This window comes from Lycium ferocissimum, chromosome 6 (genome assembly GCF_029784015.1).
Source record: "Lycium ferocissimum isolate CSIRO_LF1 chromosome 6, AGI_CSIRO_Lferr_CH_V1, whole genome shotgun sequence".
In the NCBI taxonomy this organism is placed as follows: domain Eukaryota; kingdom Viridiplantae; phylum Streptophyta; class Magnoliopsida; order Solanales; family Solanaceae; genus Lycium; species Lycium ferocissimum.
The window spans coordinates 14,088,646-14,101,550 of record NC_081347.1 but is presented as its reverse complement, the minus strand read 5'-3'; the positions used below and the strand labels follow the sequence as shown (position 1 = coordinate 14,101,550).

The window sequence follows — 12,905 nt, the reverse complement described above, 5'->3', positions numbered from 1 at the left end:
TGATTCTAGACGAAGAACAAGAATTCATGAATAATCTAGGGTTGAAAAGAAGAAAATAAAATAAACCTAGAGAGAGAAAGTAAAGCGACGGTTGATCCCAACATGTCATTAATAACAACTAAAATGTATATTTATAGTCTAGGGTTAAAACTAACATAATTCGACCCAATCCTAATCAATATAGGAGAAACTGGCAGCTCGTATGCGTTGCACCCGCGTCGCATGTGCAACGCGGGTGTGCTCAGTGATTTCCAATTAGCTTGGTTTGCAGCTGATTTTTCCGTCACCTACCCGCGACGCGGGTGTGACACTTGAACAGCCTCTGCGCACTGGACCCGCGACATGGTTGTAACACCCAACTTCCTTCAGTTTGTCCAAAAACTCTTCTAAGTGTCACGAGCTCCTCTCGTTAACTTGTGCACACAAGATCACCTCCAGAACCAAAATTGCTCGGTTTCCAATCACTTGTCCTTATTGTACCTAAATACACAAATATACCAACATAAGCAAGAATACAATGATTTCATCATAGAAAATGCGATTAAAGTACTAAAACCAAATGGTAAGATGACACCAAATATCGATATTTGTGCCAAATATCAACCCTTTCTGCAACAAAGTACTCAATATTTTCTAAAATAAAATAGTCTACTCTATTCTATAAGACTATGATTCTTGGAAAAGGGGTCCCCCAAATTTGGGGTCTAAAGCAACAAACTTCAGTTGCTTCACATAATAGTAAAGAAGTACTATCTCAAGAGTTCTATAACATGATATAAGCCGATTGAGACCTAGTTGGTAATGAAATATGAGTCATCCAAGCCTAGAAGGAGTGTTAGTATGACTCGTAGGAATAAGACATTGTTCAAACAGTGAAGGTCTGATTTGGAACATGTTCTGATAATACAAAAGGGAGCGGAAAACGAGGAGGAGGGTTTTCAAGTTCTAATAAAGACTGGATGGACACTTGGCATGACGTGTCGTAGGGTATACATGGACCGAATTGGTTCGGATTTTTTAAATATCAAATGTAATCAATTGTGTCGGATTTTTAAATTTTTAAATCAAACCAAATTAACCAATAAAAGCCGGGTTTTTCAACTTTGAATTTTCTTGGGTTTTTTCCCGATAAAGTCTTCATACAAAACATATAACTTATGCTTCAAATATTTCCTTAGTCCTAGTAAGATACAATTAGCTAATTAAGATGTTTGTTAAGAAAATAACACAAAGTGTGAGATGAGTGATGACATTCTACTAAAATATAAAAAGATAATGAAATCGCATAAAAAAAATATTTCTAATTAATAAACCATAATGAAAATGATCATAATCTAAAAGTACTAAGTCTTGCTAAAATAAGTACGGTTAATAAATATTGATTACATGACTAATTATTAAAAACAAAAATAAAATTAAGTTATGTATTTTCATTGTCTAAACCAATGCAAAACTAAAGAATAGATAGCCAACATTATTTTCATTTATAGTGCTAGAATTGAATTTCTTTTGTTAGCGTTAGTATTGATTTGGTTTTGGTTTGGCTTTATTTGAGTTACTAACATATATGAGCTATAAAACTTATCGGCCTATCCAAAATTCTTAGTCCAAGCTTGAAATAATATGTTAAAAAATAAAAACTATGAAAATGTTTAAGAAATATTTATAAATTACATTATAAATAAATGTATTTTTGTATAAAATATTTTTAAAAATTGTATACATTACATTATAAAGAAATGTTTTTATGTATAAAATATTTTTAAAAATTATATACATGTAATGTCGGGTTGGTTTGGTTCGATTTGACTTTTTTTTTTTTAGCTAAAGCTAAACCAAACCAATTATAGCCGGGTTTTTCTTTCCAATACCAAACCAAGTCAAACCAAACCACTAGTCGGGTTTTTTTTCGATTTGACTCGAATTATCGGTTTGGTGCGATTTGTCGATTTTCTTTATACACTGCTAAAACCGTTGAGCCTTCCTCGGGCCAGGAGTCGGTTAACTAGTCATCGATCTTTGGCATCAAAGAGTGGGAGTGAGCGGAGTGAGAGCAAAGCAAGCTCTAGTGGTGAGTTGTCTTTGCGGTCCCATTTCATCGACATATAGTCAATACTAGAAATGTTATAAAAAGTGAATGAAAGGAATAACAAGAAGTGACTGCATGAAAATGACATGCATAAAAGTTTCAAAAGAGTTTCCAAATGAACAACGCAACAAGCCCAATTAGGTAAGTGAAAGAAATCAAAATCCTTCTACACAACTCCAACGTGTAATCGACAAACATTGAATTGTTTCAAAAGGATTTCCAAATGAACAAGGCAACAAGCCCAAATAGGCAAGTGGAAGAAATCAAACCCTTCTACAGAACTCCAAAACGTGAAAACACCAACATCACTATACAGCCGAACATAATCAAAGTTCAAACACATTTCTCTTCCAACACATCGCCTCCGCCATCAGTTACGTTTTGCCCTTCTATCTCTTTCTCTCTATATACGCACCCCCTACACTAACTTCTACGACAACCTATCATTCACATTAAACATAGAAAAAGTGAAAAATGGCAAAACAAGTGAGCAACAAACAGGTCATTCTAAAACACTATGTCACTGGTTACCTTAAGGAATCAGACATGGTATTCAAGAATACAACCATTAAACTGGATGATCAAAAAGGTTCTAATGCTGTGATTTTGAAGAATCTTTACTTGTCCTGTGACTCTTACATGCGTTCCCGCATGAGGAAACTTGAGGGTAGCTATGTTGAGTCCTTCACTCCGGCTCTGTAAGTATTTAATTTTCTTTATATGGAATATGGAACTCTTTATATAGCTTGTACAATTCTCCTCTCTTTAATTTGAGCTAGCTTTCGGGGTTGAATTAGGCCCAAGATTCAATCCTTACCTGTTTTCCCTACTTTTTACTAGGGAAGTCATTTTCCTCATTTGTAAAGAACTTGATTTCCTAGAGAAAATACTGTTTGTCCTTTAATAATGTTTCTCACAATTTTTCTTTTATGTTATATAGCCTATCACGGGATATGGAGTGGCTAAAGTTTTGGGGTCTGGTAATTCAAACTTCCAGAAAGGTGAATTAGTTTGGGGAATGACTGGATGGGAGGAGTATAGTATTGTAACTAAAGCTACTGATCAGACTCTGTTTAAAATTCATGACAAGGATGTCCCTCTTTCCTACTATACAGGAATCCTTGGTGAGTTATTCTCTCAATATAATCTTTACAAGAATGCAAAATCTATTGAACCGGCTGGGTAATGTAGTTTAGCAATTTCAAGTTGTAACTTTTTATAACTAGTCAAATCATAGTGCTGACTCTGTGCTTAAAAATGCTGGAATTGATCCCGCTACATTTCGATCATAATCTGTTGTAACTTGTACACTTAAAACGACTATTTTCACATTTTCTCTGTCTTCTGGTGGCTCTTTCTATTTCAACAAGGAGTTATGGGCATGAATGTGAGTTTTTCTCTCTCGTAAAACCATGTGAATGCAATTTGTATTGTGTATTTCAGCTTTTGGTATTAATCTAACTAAAACATACTCCCTCCGTCCCAATTATGTGACCCGGTTCCGATTTCGAGAGTCAAACTTTATTTATGATCATTGCATCCGAATTCCCCTTTCCTTCTAGAATCTTGTGCCAAAAGTTTGTATCTAAGAATTTTACTACTCCGTCCGTCCCAATTTATGTGTCACAGTTTGACCTGGCACAAAATTTAAGGAAAAAAATACTTTTGAAATTTGTGCTCTAGATCAAACCTTAGACATTTGTGTGATTATAAATTGTTTCATTAAGGGTAAATGGAGAATTTTCTAGTTAAGTTGTTTTTAATTATAAAAATGTGACATTCTTTTTTAACGGATTAAAAAGGAAAATGACCCATATAAATTGGGACAGAGGGAGTAATAATAGGTGAAGTAGGTCAGAGAGAAAAGAAAGCTCATTAAATTTTACTCATTTGGCTTGCAGGGATGCCTGGGATAACAGCTTATGCTGGTTTTTATGAGCTTTGCTCACCCAAGAAGGGTGAAACTGTCTTTGTTTCAGGTGCTTCTGGAGTAGTTGGTCAGCTTGTTGGGCAATTTGCAAAGATGATCAGTTGCTATGTTGTTGGTAGTGCTGGAAGCAAAGAAAAGGTAAGTTCCATCGTGATGCTTACACTACTACAAACCGAAGTTTTTCCACCGATAATTCTATGGGAAATTTATATTTATGTTATAAAGCATGATTTTTCCGCCTCATTCCCACCAAGTCAGTTCATTGGGAAAACACATGGTGGAAAACAGGTTTTCATTGAAACGCTGGGAAAGTTTCTAATTTTTTCTTGTGAAAACACTACTATTTAGATTTTTCCCACGACATTCAGTGAGAAATTCACTGAACATTTTTCAGTGGAAATATAGTTTTTTTAGTAGCGTTATATTTCATTTTTTGAATCTGAATAGTGGTGCAGCTATCTTTCCTTTATTCTTGTACGAAACTAATTGGATGATGTAAGTGTCTCTACGGAACTAAAAAGACCATGATGTTTAACTCTGTTGTCATTTGAACTTAATCTATCTGTTTTTATTCATTATTAAAGGTTGATCTATTGAAGAGCAAGTTTGGCTTTGATGAAGCTTTTAACTACAAAGAGGAGCAGGATTTAGATGCAGCTTTGAAGAGGTTAGTAATCTTACCTATTATGCAAATTTGGGCCTGGCATAGGGAAGCAGTTAGCAACAGCTTTTTCGATTTAATATCCCTAGACTATCACTCAACCAACAGTCTTTATCTTACAAAGTCACTCAATTTTGTTTTGTAACACAAAAGTCACTTAATTAATGGTAATTATCTCAGAAAATCACTCTACTTTGTTTTGTAACAGAAAAGTTACTCAATTATAGTCATTTCACCAACAAAGTCACTCAACTATTGTAGTATTTCACCTACAAAGTCCGGCAGATATTGCTGACGTGGAATTTGTTTAAACCAAACTTTTAAAATATAAAAAGCTATTTATTTGTATAATTTCACGCTGAAAAAGATCCCCAGACTTAAAATCACTGGAAATATTGGTTTCGATTAGGTACTTCCCTGATGGAATTGACATATACTTTGAGAATGTTGGAGGGAAGATGCTTGATGCAGTTCTTCTGAATATGAAACTCCATGGCCGTATTGCTGCCTGTGGGATGCTTTCGCAAAACAACCTTGAGCAGACTGAAGGAGTGCACAACTTGTCCTGCCTCATCACAAAACGAATCCGCATGGAGGGATTTATTGTTTTTGATTACTTTCATCTCTACCCAAAATATTTGGAAATGATCATTCCACTAATAAAGGCTGGTAACGTTGTGTATGTGGAAGACATAGCTGAAGGTCTCGAAAGTGCTCCTAGTGCTCTAGTTGGTCTCTTCTCAGGTCGCAATATTGGAAAGCAAGTTGTGAGGGTTTCGCGTGAATAAATGTACACAAATGTTAGTAACTGTCTAGATGGTGGTTGATGTGCCAGTTCTTTTAAATAAACTCAGTAGCAGATTTAGTAGAGATATTTGTGTTTATGATTAGGAACGTTTTGATTGCATTATTTTGCTTAGTGCATATATTATGGTCTGCCTCAATCATAAAGAACCTGAATGCTCAATCCAATTGTTTTTTTTCCTCTTTGGTCCATGACAATTTCATGTATCTGGCAAAACATGACAGTGGAAAATATCTCTATTTTTTTCCAGTATGAAACTCTGCTTCAGTGTTTGGGAAAAAATTCGACCAGTCGGTCCATAAATAAATACCTAACTGCAGCAATTCTGTAAAGTCTCAAGGTTGATTCTATCGGAGTTGGATGTAGTTTAAGTATGTCATCTGCTAAGAAAATGATAGGCTTGAGTTGCTTTAAAATCACAGTAAAAGGGGTAATTATGCCTCTCGGTACCTACACTTTTTAAGGTTTTCTTGAGACTGTATGTCTAGCAGGCTGATTATTCAAGATGTTTTGTCATTGTAGTGGTTTGTCGCTTTCATTACATCAAAAAATTTCCAGAGTTTACTTTGAAAATTGGAGTTGCTAAGAGCGAAATTCGAACGAAGAGGCCACGGTGAAAAGGATACAAAAGAGTTCTTTATAACCACATGTTTACATACCCCTTGAACTTATAGGGGTCGTTTGATTAGAGACAAAATACGTATGATTGTTAGAATATAATACTTGCTATAAGCGGGGAAGAAAAAATTAGGCTTTAACAGAGTAATGTCTATTCTTAAGGAATTTAACTCTCCCACTTCGTTGTTGCTGGAATGGTGGCAGAATTCCTCCAGGATTTACAAAATCAATCAAATTCAAAAACCAACAATTAATTCGAAATTCCCCTCAAGAACAATTTTCTGTGAGTTGTAGAAAGCAATAAAGAGAAGAAGAGAAAGTCTGTAATTGAATGTATTTTGTTTTGAAGCAGTGCATGTATTCATAATACACTAGTCTTTATGTCCGTGCTTTGCACGAATATATCTTGTGTCAACTACTATGAAATGCGTATTTTAAAATAGTAAATTTTCAGGTTATATATATTCTAAAAAAATAATTATCAAGTATTTCAATTTTATCCGATACAGAATAATTTTCTTACAAAAATTATATAATTCTTAAGGTCATATATAAAAATCAATCAATATTATCAAATCAACATTTCACACGTTTTTTACCAATGCGCAATGCTTTTGACGTGAAATGGAAATGGTAAAAAATATCCCTAACTTATTGAAAATGGTTAATTGCTCTCCTTCCACTTATTGGACCTCTATTGCCCTTAATGTTAGTTTTCAGGTTAAAATTGTTCGGGCAATTTGCAGGATTGTCCTTCGCTGGGGGTGGTCTTTAATTTTTAGCCCTCAAATTTCTGGTCTTTAACTTTTTTCCTTTAGGCAGAATTTGCCCATATTTGCACAAATTCTGCCTTACGAAATTCTGCCTTGCAAATTTTTATTTTGTTTACTGAGCTGGGGTTCGAACCCACAACCTCGGGGTATTAGGCGAAGGGCAAAAATTTAAAGACATATTTGAAGGACAAAAATTAAAGACCACCCCAAATGAAGGTGGGCAATAAATTGCCCTTCGTTTGGGGTGGTCTTTAAATTTTGCCCTCATATAAATTTTGCCACTTCTGGCTAAAAAAAGGTTCCGGTTCGAACCCACGCGCGGTATTCGCAAGGCAAGTTTCAATTTGCCCCCAACGGCATACACTTGTGAAGGAATTACCAAAGTTATGCCTGACTCCGCATACTTATTCTTATGGGCGACAAAAATGCCGGTCCTATGATAACTTTGATAATTCATTCAAAAGTTTATGCCGGATCCGCATAAAAGTTTGCCCATAAAAGTATGCCCCAATCAATATTTATGCAAATACTTATGCCTTATGGCGTTCACACGGTCCGATAACTTTGATAATTCCTTCACAAAGTTATGCCGGGTCCGGCATAAAAGTTTGCCCATTAAAAGTATGCCCCCACGTGAAATGGAATTATCAAAGTTATAACCCGCATACTTATGCCAAGTCCGCCCATAACTTATTGGTCCGCATAAAATGTGTAATTCTTAACAAAAGTATGTCGGGTCCCAAGATACACGCGACCCAAACCTTGTCTTGCGATTTTTTTTTTTAATTTATGCTTCGAGCGGGGGTTCGAACTCGTAACCTCATTATTTCGCGTAAAACTCAAAGTTGCAATGCGAAGGGCAACAATTAAAGACCGCAATATGAGGGGCATAATTTAAAGACCACAAATATGAGGGGCAAAATTTAAAGACCACCCCAAAAGAAGGGCACTCCGCGCAAAAAAATGTTTAAGATAAAGGCAATTGGGGGCCCAATAGAGGTAAGGAGGAACAATTTCTTTTTTTCTTTTTTTTTTTTTTTTTTTTTTTTTTTTTGCGCGGATTGACCTTCATTCATTTTTTTGCGCGGAGTGCCCTTCTTTGGGGTGGTCTTTAAATTTGCCCTCATATTTGTGGTCTTTAAATTATGCCCCTCATATTGCTGTCTTTAATTTTTGCCCTTCGCATTGCAACTTTGAGTTTTCGCGCCGAAATAATGTTCGAGTTCGAACCCCGCTCACATAAAATTAAAAAAAAAATCGCAAGACAAGGTTTGTCGCGTGTATGCCGGACCCGGCATACTTTTGTTAAGGAATTACACATTTTATGCCCGCATACCATGCCTTATGGGCGTACTTGGCATAAGTATGAAACGGTCCGCATAACTTTGATAATTCCTTCACAAAGTTATGCCGGTGGGGCATACTTTTAATGGGCAAACTTTTATGCCGACCAGATAACTTTTGAAGGAATTATCAAAGTTATGCGGACTCGCATAACTTTGTGAAGGAATTATCAAAGTTATGCCGAACCCGCATACTTATGCCAAGTCCGCCCATAAGGCATAAGTATGCGGTCCGCATAACTTTGGTAATTCCTTCACAAAGTTATCGCCTGGGGGCATACTTTTAATGGGCAAACTTTTATGTCGGATCCGCATAAACTTTTGAATGAATTATCAAAGTTATGTCGGACCCGCATACTTATGCCAAGTCCCCATAAGGCATAAGTATGCCGGTCCGCATAACTTTGGTAATTCCTTCACAAGTGTATGCCGTCGGGGGTATAGCGAAATTTAAACTTGCCTTGCGAATTTTTTTTTAAAATTTTGATTGGGTTCGAACCTCGGAACCTATGGGTTTTAGCCGAAGGGCAAAATTTAAAGATTTCAAATATGAGGGGCAAAATTTAAAGACCACCCCAAACGAAGGGCAATTCTGCGAATTGCCCCATCTTAAACATGTCCCTCCTTTTAATATAATTATAAAATATCACATGTATGATTTTGAGTAAATAGATTGTACTGATTTATTGGTCCATATATATATTAGATCCAACCCACAAGTACCCTACCCATCCGAATTTATTATGTAGCTTAATTTAGTAATTTTTGTTAATAGTTAATTAGAAATTCAAAGTCCTAGATATGGGGATAAAATTATCAAGATGACGAATTTTATTCAAACATTGTTATATTTTGTTTTACTCATTGTCTAAAAATAATTACTTTAGTTTAATGACTCTTTTTATTTTTAAGATGAAACATAAGAGGTAAAAGGTAAACTAACACCTAAGCCTATTAAAATACGGTCTATGGTGGAATTCAAAATTTACAAGCTTAAGAGTCTTCAATTAATTATATTATGATTGAAATTGAGAAACAATATTTGTCCTAATTTTTTTATTTTTTTATTTTTTTGGAGAGACTTAACTTAGTAATTGAAGAGCAAAAAGATTTTTCAATATTATAGCATATTTTCATCTCGCACCATTTTTTTTTTCTTCTTCTTCTTAAGAGATTTTTCAATTATTTTATAGCATATTTTGTTTCCTAGCATTTGTTTTGTCCTCCTTTCAACCAAAGTTGTATTTATTTACCATCTCACATCTTCATTAATCATCAAAAAGAAAGTTGTATTTATTTACGTATGGAGTGACCTTCAGTGACTTGGATTCATTTAATTATACTGAAGGGATAAATTTTAACGATTTGGTTCGAACAAGGAAAGATGGCCAAATTGACAGTTAGTTTCTATTTTAAACTCTAGTTTCTATTTTAAACTCCACCTCTATGTCTTTTTGACCAAAATAGTCCATTGATTTATGTAAAGTGATTAATATAAATAAGGGTATAAAAGTCGTTTAATATTTGAAGAATATTTTGGTTAACCAACATTTATATTCATGCTTTTATAATAACTAATCTCTATGTACGTGCCTCGTACGTAAATGTTCGGTGAATGTTTTTGGCTAATTTGTCTAAAAGCTATATAGTGAAGGCGTGTCTCCTCGATTGTCGCCATGTATTGAAATTCTAAAATCATAGTTGGATAACCCCATTAGAGAGGACACAAGTGGTGCTGCTGTATATACATATACTAGATGGGCAAGGCCCGTGCTTAACACAATGCACGGTTTTCTAGTAATACAATTTGCATTACATACACTGGTGCTACTGATTGTCGTTAATGTAGCAGTTGATGGTCGTGGGATAATTCAATATTTATCAACTCGTGCAATGGACATTACCAGGAAGCTATGATTTGTTATATATGAAAAACGGATACCATAAGAAAAGATAAGTACATTGTTTAGCATAACTACAGAAAGATAAGTATATTGTTTAGCATGACTATATTCAAATAACATCTTCAAGTACATCTTCATTTATCATTTCATATGAGCTGGAGCTACAATCCCCTAATGTTAGTAGCCAATCTTTGCTATTGCAAAAAACCACATAGCAGGGAGGTATTTTGAAGTACCTGGAAAAAAAGGTAAAACACCAATCATCGACTAAGGAAGTTGAAATTGAGAGGAATGCATCAATAGAGATCACATAGAGATAACTTGAAAGACACATCTAGACTCTCATATAGTTTAATGTTAGATTTTCGGACAACTTCTAATGGGAAAAAATAGAGAAAGTAGTGAAATATACAAGGACATTAAATTTTAGATTTCAGAACTGCCCACACCTGAAATTCACTTAATTAAGCTTGCACTTTCGTTCAAATATACAAGGACATTAAACACGATAATATTAGCTCTTCCCTTATGCTCCTAATCCGCTTATTTTAATTGGCATAAGAGTAGAAAGGAGCAAAAGGCATTTAAGCAGCCATGTGTCTTGATATATTTAACATCTCAACTTTCCTGATATAGTTTTAACCAACAATCAATCATATAACTCTATTAATATATGAAGCTAATTTTGAAGCAACTTCACTTTAGTTTTGGCAAATATTCAGAATTAGTTCCAGAGATAACTGTTTGAGCTTCCGAAGTGTTATTCCAACCACCAAGATCTTGCATAAGGACTGCATTTGATCGACAGTCTTAGCCACTGATTTGTGTTTCATTTACTACATTACACTACTTTTCTAGATTTGTGTAAACTATAGTATAGATTTCTCAAACAGCAAGTAATGACCCATACAATACCTTAGACATTCGAGCTCAAAAACTCACTATTTGCAGCTTCACTGAGAAAGTTTTTATGATTTAACCTCAAAGTGTGATATCTTAATTTACAAGATCACAATGCTAATGGACATTCTAAAATCTATCAGAACTATACTATTAGGTAGCAAACCATTAAATAGACTTAAATAAATGATGAGAAATACTTGTGAGAAGTTGACAATGATAGGAAGAATATGTGCAAAGTTTATTTTGGGACAAATTTGTAATTACACAATCCTATGTATACATGTTTACTTTTTTGTATCCATAGACAAATCTAGAATCTACCTGAGCCCGAGACATCTACTTCTCTCTCTCACGCATCTGGCGTTAGCTACTGGTATTCAACTCCGGTAAATATTTCTTCTCCTTTGGTATTGAACTCTAATTTTCTTTATGCACGTCTTTTACAGTTTGATTTTTCGTGCTACCGGCAGCCTGGGTGACCATGATTGGCTCTTTCTCAGGTTAACAACTAATTTATGTTACTTGTGCTAAATTCTAAGCCTACTTAACCATCAAACAGTTAAGGTACACTGGAAATGGTGAAAGTAAGAAATCACCTCACAACAGGAAGATAAGTTGGACATAATCATAAAAAGGGGGAAGGGAAGGATTTGTGAGAATTTATCTTTTGGATTTTTGTGTCCTATCTCAAGAAAATACCACAACAAAACATATATTTCTTAGCTTTAAAATTAAAATATATACTCAAGCATTCATCCATTCTACTGTCCATTGTGTCTTATCTCAAGAAAAGACCACAACAAAACATATATTTCTTAGCTTTAAAATTGAAACGTATACTCAAGCATTCATCCATTGTACTGTCCAAGCTTGAATTTTTAACTTAATCCACATTTGCATTTTGACGTTTGGCCTTTTTGTTTTCATTATAAAAATTAACAGAAGTATATCTACTTACGTGTGAATGTGCAACGTTGAGGCTGCCAAAAAAGCTGAATAACCTGCATATCATCTTCGTTACTTCATCCTCCTGAGTTCCCAATGATTAGTCCTCCCTACTGAGCAAAGTTGTACAAACTTGATTCCAAAAACATCTCTTTTCCAATAAGCAAAAGTCACAGAAATAAGGACGACACTTCTTGCAATTAAACGGCATACGTAACAGTTTGTCAAGTAGTAAAAACTACATCAGCAATGAGCATTCTAATGGAACAACTGCTATTCAATTGTTGGCGACCTTAAAAGGCGCTCCTCTTCAAACATTCACATTGCTCAGAACAACAACAGGACACTAACAAAGGCAAATATAATAGCTTGGAATTGTGATGCCACATAAGTGTCACGCCCCGAACCATGGCTTCTGGCGTAACACGCACTGCGATCGCATGTGACCGAGCGAACCATATGGCTTGCTGAATCATCATGAGGCATACATGAGCGAAAATATAATATGAAACACGATGGGCTTTAAGAAAACATACGACGTCATAGTAATTATGAAATACTTGTTTAAAAACAAAAGCGCATAATACCATAATCGTGCCAAAATGGCTAATCGACTCGAAAGTCCAACACGACCCAACCGACTTGTCTAGTCATGAAACCTCTAGTACGAGTCCGAACATAAACGTACTTGCCGGGACAAGGCCCCAAGATACCTTTAATGCATCAATGACATAAAGTAAACAACCGACTAAACCCCGAAGAGAATGGGCTCACCCAAAAAGCCGATACGAGAGCCGGCCCTACCGAGGTGTGTGTCGTCCCGTAAGTCGCACTCGCATCGTGAAATGCAAAGCCCCGGCGCAATAAACGGGGACGCGTTACTTTGAATGTACTTTAGTATGTAAACACATGAGAGAAGTAGTTGCACATGCTA

At 35.3% G+C, this 12,905-nt stretch overlaps 1 long non-coding RNA gene and 1 pseudogene across 1 annotated transcript; one reads left to right on the top strand and one right to left on the bottom strand.

Moving 5' to 3' along the window:
• Positions 1–2,376: 2,376 nt before the first annotated feature.
• On the top strand, positions 2,377–5,663 carry LOC132059382 (2-alkenal reductase (NADP(+)-dependent)-like; annotated as a pseudogene).
• A 4,456-nt stretch (positions 5,664–10,119) lies between these two features.
• On the bottom strand, positions 10,120–12,147 carry LOC132059381 (uncharacterized). Its single transcript, XR_009415550.1, has 2 exons — positions 11,985–12,147; positions 10,120–10,359 (listed from the first exon to the last, which is right to left on the bottom strand). It is a non-coding gene; the product is annotated as an uncharacterized LOC132059381 (long non-coding RNA).
• Between the last annotated feature and the right edge of the window lie 758 nt (positions 12,148–12,905).